This window comes from Dryas octopetala, chromosome 1 (assembly GCF_963921425.1).
Source record: "Dryas octopetala chromosome 1, drDryOcto1.1, whole genome shotgun sequence".
Classification (NCBI taxonomy): Eukaryota; Viridiplantae; Streptophyta; class Magnoliopsida; order Rosales; family Rosaceae; genus Dryas; species Dryas octopetala.
In genome coordinates this window covers 15,416,703-15,426,964 of record NC_141366.1, presented here as the reverse complement: position 1 = coordinate 15,426,964, position 10,262 = coordinate 15,416,703, and the positions used below count along the sequence as shown (strand labels likewise).

Sequence of the window (10,262 nt, the reverse complement as noted above, 5' to 3'; positions counted from 1 at the left end):
AATAAATACAACCTGCTTAAGTTATAAGTTATAACTATATATAAGATTATATATAACTACTATAGAGTAATAAGTATAGTATATATATAACTATATACTACTATAGTATATACTAGTATACTATTATAATTATATATTACTTATATAGTTATATATAACTATTGTAGTATGTATATAACTACTATACACTAAGTTACTAACTATATAGTTATATATAACTAACTATACTAAGTTACTAACTATATGTTATATACTAAATTTATATATAACTCTATATGCATAAAACATTATTATATAGACTATAGACTACAGACTATAGAGTATACTAATTTTATTATATAAGATATAACTAAAATTATATACTAAAACATTATTATATATATAATATTAAACTCATAGGGTTATATAAAATGTATTTTAGGGTCTAAAATAAAAATGTATAAAATGTGTATAAAAATGTATAAACTATGCATAAAAATATATAATTATATTTTTAAAAAATTACACGGTTTGGTTCGGTTTGGTTCGGGTAAAATAGCATGAAACCGGAACCGAAACCGTCCATATACGGTGTGGTTCGGTTTTCTCTTACGGTGTTGACTTTTTGGTCAACTCGGTGTTTTTTCGATTTTTTTACGGTTGGTTTGGTTCGGTGTTTCGGTGCGTCGGTTATTATGCCCACCCCTAAGTATATATGTGATTGTAAACTAATTTTATTTATCTACATTTTATTTCCAAAATCCAATATTTATATGTGCGATTACCATTTTGCCCTTGATTTTACAACAAAGTGTAAATTTAAACAAAGCACCATACGTAACATACACACAAGAAAATTGAAGGAGAAATATCTTGGAGATTTGCAAATTCAGCAGCTGAGATCACAAACTCAGCATATGCATGATCTTTCAAAAAAAATATGAATTTTTCATTCAATGGTAAATTTTCCACTTGCCTCCCAATTATGATTACTTCTCAACTTTGGATCAAAACTACAGTCCATTAGTAACCAGCTCATTGCCTATAAATTCATGTCCCTTCCTCTATTGATTTCACACTTCAAACTCAGCCAAAGAGCTTACCCAAAACTCATTTAATGAAATAGAAAAAAGAGCTAGCCAAACTCCCTCTCCCAATAAGCTTCCATACTTGCACCTTTGAAGTTCAAGTTCAATTTCAATTCCAACCGTCAAAGCTTCTCAAATTCACTTCAGAAAGCTTTAGAGTAAGTACTTGAACACTTTTATATCGTTTTTCTGCCTTTAGAATGGATCAAACATGAAGAACATGTATTTTTCTTAAAAACTCGTCACTTTTGAGTTTTGCAATAATTCGTGTTTAAATATTTAGTTTTAGTTAAAACAAAATATACAATTATAATGTACACGAAAAATACTTCAAGTTGGCCTTTTGAATCACTAAAGAAGGTTAAGAAATGAATAAGTTATGGCCAAAACAAGTTTTGTAGAATCCAGCAACAATTTCCAGATTCTAGCGATTCTATGAGATTTTCGGTGGTCGGAAAATCAGGTTTTCAATGTTTAAACTGTTTTAATGCTTATATCTTGCTCTAGTATGATTATATAGTTCATATATACCTTTCTAATGAGTTCTTAAACATCAAAAACACTTTAGAATTCGATTTACTTAAATCTTTTATGGTGAACCCCGCGGGAAAATTTGATGAAAGTTCATAACTTTGAATGTTCATAGCTCACTCATTTCTTATCTGTTTTTTACGTTCTTTATATCGAATTAAAACTTCTAATATGAGCTTGTGATCTGGAAAGTTTGTGATTCATCTATGTAGAACCGTCAATGTGGAAGTGGGAGAAAATAAAAGAATATATCAAAAGGTGTTAAGGGAAATTGCTGAGTCTAAATTGAAGTGATTACTTAGTCGTTTAGTTAGCGATTTGGGAATTTGTGTAATAATTAAAAATAGGATTCAAAGAGTCTAATTTAAGTGTAAATAGTTAGTGAATTTGAAAGGCAGTACTTACAGAGCAAAGAACTACATTCAAAAACCACATTCAAGTAGGTGTGTATAGTTTGAGTTTTTGATTATTAAAAACTAAAAAAAAATCTTTTTTTTTTTAAATAAAAAATAAAAAATCTGACGTTTAAATAGTTAGTCTAATTCAGTTAGTAGATAGATATTCAAAGAACTACATTCAAAGAACAATATACAGAGTTTTTGACTCATTGATTCTGTAATGAAATAATGAATTATGGAATTCTAAAGGAACAGGAAGTACTGGCAATGTGACAGAGCAAACATGTATTTCTTTGAGAGGGTAGAAGTTGGAGAGAAATTCTATTGCTATCTTGGCAATGGTGGACATATGTACTTAGTAATCTACAGTTGAAGCACGTGTAAATCAATTGGTAGGTGTCTTTGTACATTTTTCCCACATAATCAAACTTTTGACATTTGGCAAATTGAATTTGAAATCGGTATAGTCTACGTGGAAAAATATAACTACACCGATTTCATTGACGAACAACAACGATGAAAATTTCTTCGTTAGTGAATGAGTTAGCACCAGCTGTAATAATAGCTGTTAGAGTTAGTTTATGTTATGTATAAAACTAGTTGTAAATTTGTAATCATTATTCACAATTAATGAAGTCAGTTTTACACATATTTTCTTGAGCTTTCTTTCTTTTTCTCTCTGATTTTCTCTTAGTCTCAGTTTGTCTTCTTGGTATCTTAGCAATTGCTTCAATACTCTTCTCGATTCTTCACTTTTTCTTCCGCTACTGATTCTTTGAATCACTGGTTCCTCAATTTGCTTCATCTTCTTTCTTTGATTTCTTAGGGTTTGTTCTTCAATTTTCCTGAGAAAATTTGTTCATTTTCCTCGAAAATTTCTTCGTCATGGCTACGCCGACGAAATTTGTTCAATGCATTGGTTCTTGTGTAGTGTTCATTGGAGCAGCTTGAGTAGGATCTTCGTTAGCCATGACAAAGAAATTTTCGTAGGAAAATGAACAAATTTTCTCAAGAAAACTGACGAACAAACCCTAAGAAAATGAAGAAAGAAGATAAAAGCGAATTGAGGAACCAGTGATCGAATAATCAGTAGCGGAAGAAAAAGTGAAGGATCGAGAAGAGCATTGAAGCTGAAGAAATCTAGGCATCCATCCCAAAACCAATTGGCAATGAGAGGAGTAGTCCAAACCCTTATAAGCCACTAGCCCTCACATCTTCAATGTGGGATTTCTCTCAACACGCCCCCGCACGTGTGGCGTCATTTAAGCCTAACACGTAGACAATTTATATTGGGTGACGTGAGAGCATGTGTGGCCGTTATGTGCATCACGTGGATAACCTGCTCTGATACCATGAAGAAATCTAGGCATCCATCCCAAAACCAATTGGCAATGAGAGAAGTAGTCCAAACCTTTATAAGCCACTAGCAAAGCCCTCACATCTTCAATGTGAGATTTCTCTCAACAGAAGCAATTGCTCTAATACCAAGAAGACAAACTGAGATTGTGAGAAAATCAAAGAGAAAAATGAAGAGAGCTCAAGAAAATTTGTGTAAAACTAACTTCATTGATTGTGAATAATGATTACAAATAGTTTTATACATAACATAAACTAACTCTTAACAACTGTTATTACAGCTGGTGCTAACTCACTCACTAATGAATACAACTAATCATAAACTGGCACATGACTGAGTTTATGTTATTATCTTCATTCTTGAAAGTGAACTTGGAGAGAAATAGGTTTCTTGATTCTTGGAAGAGGGAAAGACTGAGTTTTGCGAGAGAGAGAGAAGAGAGAGAGAGAGAGAGAGAGAGAGAGAGAGAGAGAGAGAGAGAGAGAGAGAGAGAGAGAGAGACGAAGAAAGGGAGGGAAATATGGTTTTTAATGGGCCACATAACATTAAATAAAATTGGGCCAGGCCCAATTTAACATTCTATTTGAGTGTTTGTTGTGAGTTCGGGTGGCTGATTTTTTTTTTCTTTTATCAAATGAAAACTAATTTTTCAAAATTTGGATTAATTTCTCAACCTTGAGAGTCTCAGACCTTGACCCTAATTAAATTTTAAATCTCTATCTTTATTTATTTTGGATTTGTGGTTTTTTTTTTTTTTTTTTGTCAATTTTAACCATGTGTCAAGTATGTGAGTCCCTTTTGAAAGGTAAACTTGGTAACCCAACTCCTCTATTTTTTCCCAACGTGATATATGTGACTAAAACTAAAGAAAAAAAATATTATAAATTGATGGAATAGACTAAAGTGATACACAAGTTAAAATTTGTGAACTAGAAAATTAAAAAAATAAGTTCGTAGACCACAATGATACTCGAGGTAAAGTTCGAAGAAAACCGTATATGACCCTAAGTGATGTGCATTCTCTAGTTGGTTGGTTGATTAGAACTTAATATATATTTTAATTAAAACTACAATTTTGGTCTTCATAATATAGTGTAGACCATTTTGCACTTGAGTTCATGTAATGTTTGATTATAACATCAAAAAATATTATATTAGAGTTTGGACCTGTTATTTTTTCAATAATGCTACAAATATCAAATAATACATTATTTGAGAATCTCACAATTTTTTTTTTAATTCCTTCTTAATCTAAATTAAAAAGCGAGATATATGTACTTAAGACATTTTTTAAAAAAATGAGAAAAAAAACAAAACAATAACAAAAGTTCCCCATCAAGAATAATACCTAATTGATATTTTAGATAGAGTCAGAGACTCGGAGGTACAATTCATAAAACTGGAAAGCACACAAACTACAAAAACTAAAGGAAAAAGTGTAGGGCAAGTACTATGAAAGTCGAACATGATCATATTGTGTAAGTAGCAACAAAATATGTTATTTGAGGTGTGAACAACAATCATACATATTGTGTAAATGTGGATATGTGTCAAACACCTGATCATTCTTTACGGAAAATTGAAAGTCTTTGACAGTAAAGAGTATTAGGTTTAATATACAAAATGAAATTCAAGGGAAGTGTGGATAAAATTGAAATTTAAGGACCCAAATGACACATGCACCATAATTAAATACTTTCAAACAATATTAGGTAGCTCTCTATTGAATGCTCTCTATAAGATCGATCAAACAATATTATTTTGGAGTTTGGACCTATTATTTTTCCAATATTGATACGGGTATCAAATAATACATTATTTGAGAATCCCACAATACACTTTTTTTTAATTACTTCTTAATTTAGAAAAACAAAATATTTGAACTTAAGATATCTTTTAACAAAGTGAGGAAAGAAAAAAACAATAACAAAAGTGACTACCCTATATCACTCATTATAATATAGATTTGATTCAGTCCACGTTGGAATATATAACTAGCCTCTCAACTCATATATAAATGCATTGGATATTCATTATACTTTTTGTATTTATTTATCTTATTATATGTTAAATTATATAATCACTACTACAATAATGTAAATAGACAACACTTAATAGATAACGGTTTTGTTAAAACTGTTGTGTAGTTTTAAAGCATAACGGTTTTTTAAAAAACTGTTGTCTTAATACATGAAATCTCATGATTTTTGGGCCGTTGACTGTTTATGTTTTGTCTAAACAACGTTTTTAATTTTTAAGCATTGTGTAAGCGAGATTTATAAAAAACCGGTGTACAGTGATTTCATTAAAAAAATTACTGTAGCTTAGGCCGGTTGTGTAATGTCCCATTCCTTATATTTTCACATTACCTCTGTCACTCAGTCGAAATCCCTCTCCTTCTCAAACCTCTCGATCTGCTCTCTCTCTCTCTCTCTCTCTCTCTCTACTACTATCAAACTCTCTCTGTCCTGTCGCACCCCCTCCTCCTAGTCCAGCCAAACTCTCTATGTCTCTGTCTCTGTCTCTGTCTCATTTCTCTTCTTCATTTTAGCCACCATGATTACAATTAAACAGATTTCATTCCCACTTCCAGAAAACCCCAAAAAAATTAGGGATTTTGATACCCACTTCAAGATTAAGGTAAGATTCGCAATCGGATACACGAAAAGCTCACGGAGTGGAAGGTCAATCCTCTGGCAGGTTTCAATGTTCTAGTCTTGGCCCCGACGGTAAGTTTTGAGCTTCGCTTGTTGGTAATTCCATCTGGGTTTGTGTGTTTTTGCGCGAATCAAGCTGGAGCAGCAGTGTTGTTTCCTCTACTACAGTTGTTCTTCCACCGTGTTGAAGTTTCATTGGGTTTTACTTATCTTTCTGTCTATTTCCTGATTAGGTTCTTCTTCAAAGTTAGGGTTTTCTTCTCCTTTTTTGTTTAAATTTCGGTTTAGATGTTTTAATTTTGGGGGTTTTGTATTTTTGTTTGTTGGGTTTTTTTTTTCTTTGGTGTGATGGTTATCTTGTGAATTTTTTTAATTTTTTTTGGGCTAAGTTGTGATTTAGTTTTCTGGGTTTTTTCCCCTCTAATTTCTGTTTGTGTATCTGTTTCCTCTGTCCCAAATGCTCACGGATTATTTTTGCATTTTTTTTTTCAGGAGAGAGTAATTGATACTTCAGCAAAGCCTTCTCACTTTGCTGCCCGGCCCAATGTTGCTCCCTATGCTCCCCCAATGATAACTATGGACAATGCTGATGGCATCTCATACAAAGGTGAGGTTATATACTTTCTGGAAGTATTCTGCACAGGTTTAAATAGTTTTTGACCAAAGAGTGGTGTGTATGCATGTCTTGCTATGAAATCCTTGAGCTTACAGCAGTCTTGAAAAATAATGGTGCTTGCAACATAATAATGAGTGTTTGAGAGGAAGAACAGAGGATTCTAGAGGATTATTTATTCCCAAATTAATGGATCATTAAAATCAATGAGGTTTACTAATAGAGTGAGAGAGGCCTTGGTTGAAATTGGGTCAAATATTCCTTCCCATTATGTTTTGGAATAGTATAGTACTGTAGGAACATACAGAACAACTTTGTTCTCATCAAATCAAATACATTCTTCCATCTCTATCTAATCTAGAGGCAATTGGGGATTGGAGGTTTGAAAATGGGTTCGACAGAGGGCTGAGTGAGTGGTGAAAGAATTTCTCTCACTCTCTCTCTCTCTCTCTCAATCACATCAATTCACAAGAGAGAGAGCCTTTAAAGCCATGACACCAAAGCGTTGTTCCTGAAATTGAGAGTGCACACTGCACTGTCCAAGCATATGATCAATAAGCATCCATACCAAACACTAAATCCAAATATCAAGACATTATAAGGATCCTAGTGAGGAGTGAGGTGAGTGGAGTTCCCTATTCCCACTTTAATTACTAGCTATTACCCTCCCTCCCTCATGCACATATATGATATATCAGAAGACAATAGCTTTTAAAAGGAAAAATGCTGTAGCTTTTTAGAATGCAAAAGTTATTCCTCTCCCCCACAAAAGAACATCAACAAAGAACCAAGAAAGTGACCCCTTTTCATTTCACCCCTCCTTAAATTTTAAATATTTGCGAGAAGGTAAAACTTAGGCTTAGATATTTGGACAATATTTGATGTAGTTGTCTGGGGGTGGATTCTACATGCCCTCCATCCATATGTTTCTAATGAGGAAATGGAGGATTTTTTAAGATATTGACCTTCTTGGTATGTGTATATATAACCTAAAGGTTTGTCATGATAGTATTAGTTGAATAGAAGTTGCAATGACATGTTCATGTTAAGATAAGTACATATATTAATTTTATGTATTGCCACTGTGTGCTGCTGATCTTATGCATTCGGACTGGAAGTGGCTTACTTTGCAATTAAAATGCTCTGGAGTTCTAAATTCTAGAGCTTCCTTTTCGAGAGGAATTGTTGTAATGGTTTTTTAAAATTTGCTTGTTCTGTCTGCAGCAATTGGTGGTATTACAGGAGAGCTTCTGGAGCAAAACGCGCAAGCCTTGAATCAAATTTCTGCAAATCTTGCAGCTTTCCAGGTATAGAGCTATCATTATATTATTTGTTTCGCATCATTGTGGCTATTAATTTAATATGAAAGCCAGATGGTGTTAGGAAACTCAAAACCAAAGTTCTGCTCTTGTACATGCTGTGTATGCATTGGTAATGAATATTGACATCCATTTCTTGATGATTTATGTCGATAATAAACAGAACACCGAGTAGTTGTATATGTTTATCACTATTAAGTTACTCAAAGCATTTTAGTTTTTTAAAACTAGATTGAATCCCTTGATATACAACATTTTTATTAATAAACATCCGGGGCCTTGTAATTAGGAGAGAATCTCTAGGTGTGTTTTTTCATAGTTGGCTGAACTAATTGGAAGCAGCAAGAACCCCTCTCCTCTAATTTTGAAAACAAGCCAATTCCTTTTGACTGGAGGCAAAGAACAATAACAAAGCAATCGGCGTAGGCAAGATCACTTTACGCATGTCTATTTTTGCATCTTTTTGATCTCTCTTTCTTATCTCTTTGTTCAGAAAATAAATATTTGGTGAAAGCAACCACTTACTAGCTGTCTCATGTGCAAGCTAGACTATTTTCTTTTGGGTTAACTTGATCTTGTATCTACTTTTGAGCTGACTTGAACTTGTTTGCCATGTGTATTTGTAGACTTTGCAGCATCTAAGAAAACTTGCAGCAAACATTGCTACGTGGGGCTTGGAGCAAGAGAAATAATTTGTTTATTTCTTTGGTAGTTTAATCCCTTTCACATGTCCTCTTTTTGCTGACTTTGGATTTCCATACTTTTCCTTTGTCTTATACCAACAGTAGCTGACCCTTTTTATTAATTTGCAGGTGTCAACTAACTCAAAAGGAATTCAATACCCCCATAGTCCTCCACGTGAGACTTCAAAGAGTGAGGTTCCTTTTCTTTATAATGGACATAATTTCTCCATCCATTTTTTTTTTCTTGTTGTCTTTTTTTTCCCCATTCTCTAATACATACTGTTTTTTTGTTTCGGCAGGGAGGGAAGAGAAGAGACCCTGTTCTTGATTTATTTCTCCAGGTGCCGACTGCCTCTTTTTTGTTTTGCTATTTTTTTTTTTTCACATGACTTTGTTGAAAACCTGCTCTTTCATCTTGCTGCAAACCACTCCAAAATCAAGACTTAAGGCAGAAAGAAAATGAGTCACTCCTCTTTTATCTTGATGGCTGCAATCCCTATTTTATTTTTTTTCTTTTAGCAAATCACAAGACTAGCTTGTGTTATTTTCCTGCAGGAAAGGTGCCGAAGCAAGCCATATCTCCTTTGGAATTTAAAGTGAAAGGTCATACCTCCATATATATATATATTCATATGTATCTATACATCCAAGAAAAGCATGTGTATTCCTCAGTGGCTCTTGTTATTTGAATTGCCTTGTGATTTGGAAGTCGCTTGTTCTCTTTTATTTTTGATTTTTTTTCTTTGGTGTATTTAGGTTACTCATTTTACATATGCTTATCATTTGTTGAGTTGTTGTGCACCTTTGATAGTTTATTTTTGAAAATCTCACCTTTCTTTGGGTCATGCAACTCTTTTCTTGGACCTATGCTTAGATTTAGCCTGTTTGTTTTGTCATGTTGACCAATTGATTGGTGACTTGCACTTTGATGAAATTGATTAATTGGCTAGCAAATTTCCTGAATTTTTGTAACTTCTGAACAGATATTGGGGTTCACTTTTTTTGTGTAGTCGTCATAAGTGGAATTAAGCTCTTTCATCTAATTAAGCTTGCATGCTAGAATTATTTCAATCTTACCAAATCAAAATAGACCTTTGAACAATTTCCTGCTGTCTACTAAACTTTGCCCAGGTTTGAATGTTGAATGTTGGTATACTGCATGTGTTACAGTGTGCATGTTTCATAGTGTCATGATAACATGATGGTTTGGCTGCAACCTCATTACACTTAGGACATGTTTCATTTTGTTTAAAATGTGGTTTGGATCAATTGTGTAAAAACCCTTGTTAATTATGATGATGATGGATTAACTTGATGGTTATGACAGGTTAATTGTTTTTTAAGTCAATTAGATCATTAATTTGATGGTTGATGATTAACTTGATGGTTATGGCAGGTTAATTGTTTTTTAAGTCACTTAGATCATTATTTTGATGGTTTGTTCTTGCTTTGTATGTTTGTTCTTTGGTTCAGGGGTTTCTCCTGCTCCTTTTTTTTATTGATTCATTCAATTACTTAAAAAAAAAGGTTATTTAAACAAAAATGTTGAATTTCTTATTGGTGTATTCCCTTATGTTAATCCCTTTGTTACTCCATGGTTAATTTCAGTGGGAAAGGAGAAAGGACAACACCTACTC

At 33.0% G+C, this 10,262-nt stretch overlaps 1 long non-coding RNA gene across 1 annotated transcript; it reads left to right on the top strand.

Annotated features, from left to right (window-relative positions):
* The first annotated feature begins 7,846 nt into the window (after positions 1-7,846).
* LOC147298404 (uncharacterized) lies at positions 7,847-9,222 on the top strand. The gene is made up of 4 exons (XR_015119939.1): positions 7,847-7,930; positions 8,569-8,650; positions 8,755-8,815; positions 8,925-9,222. It is a non-coding gene; the product is annotated as an uncharacterized LOC147298404 (long non-coding RNA).
* Positions 9,223-10,262: the final 1,040 nt, after the last annotated feature.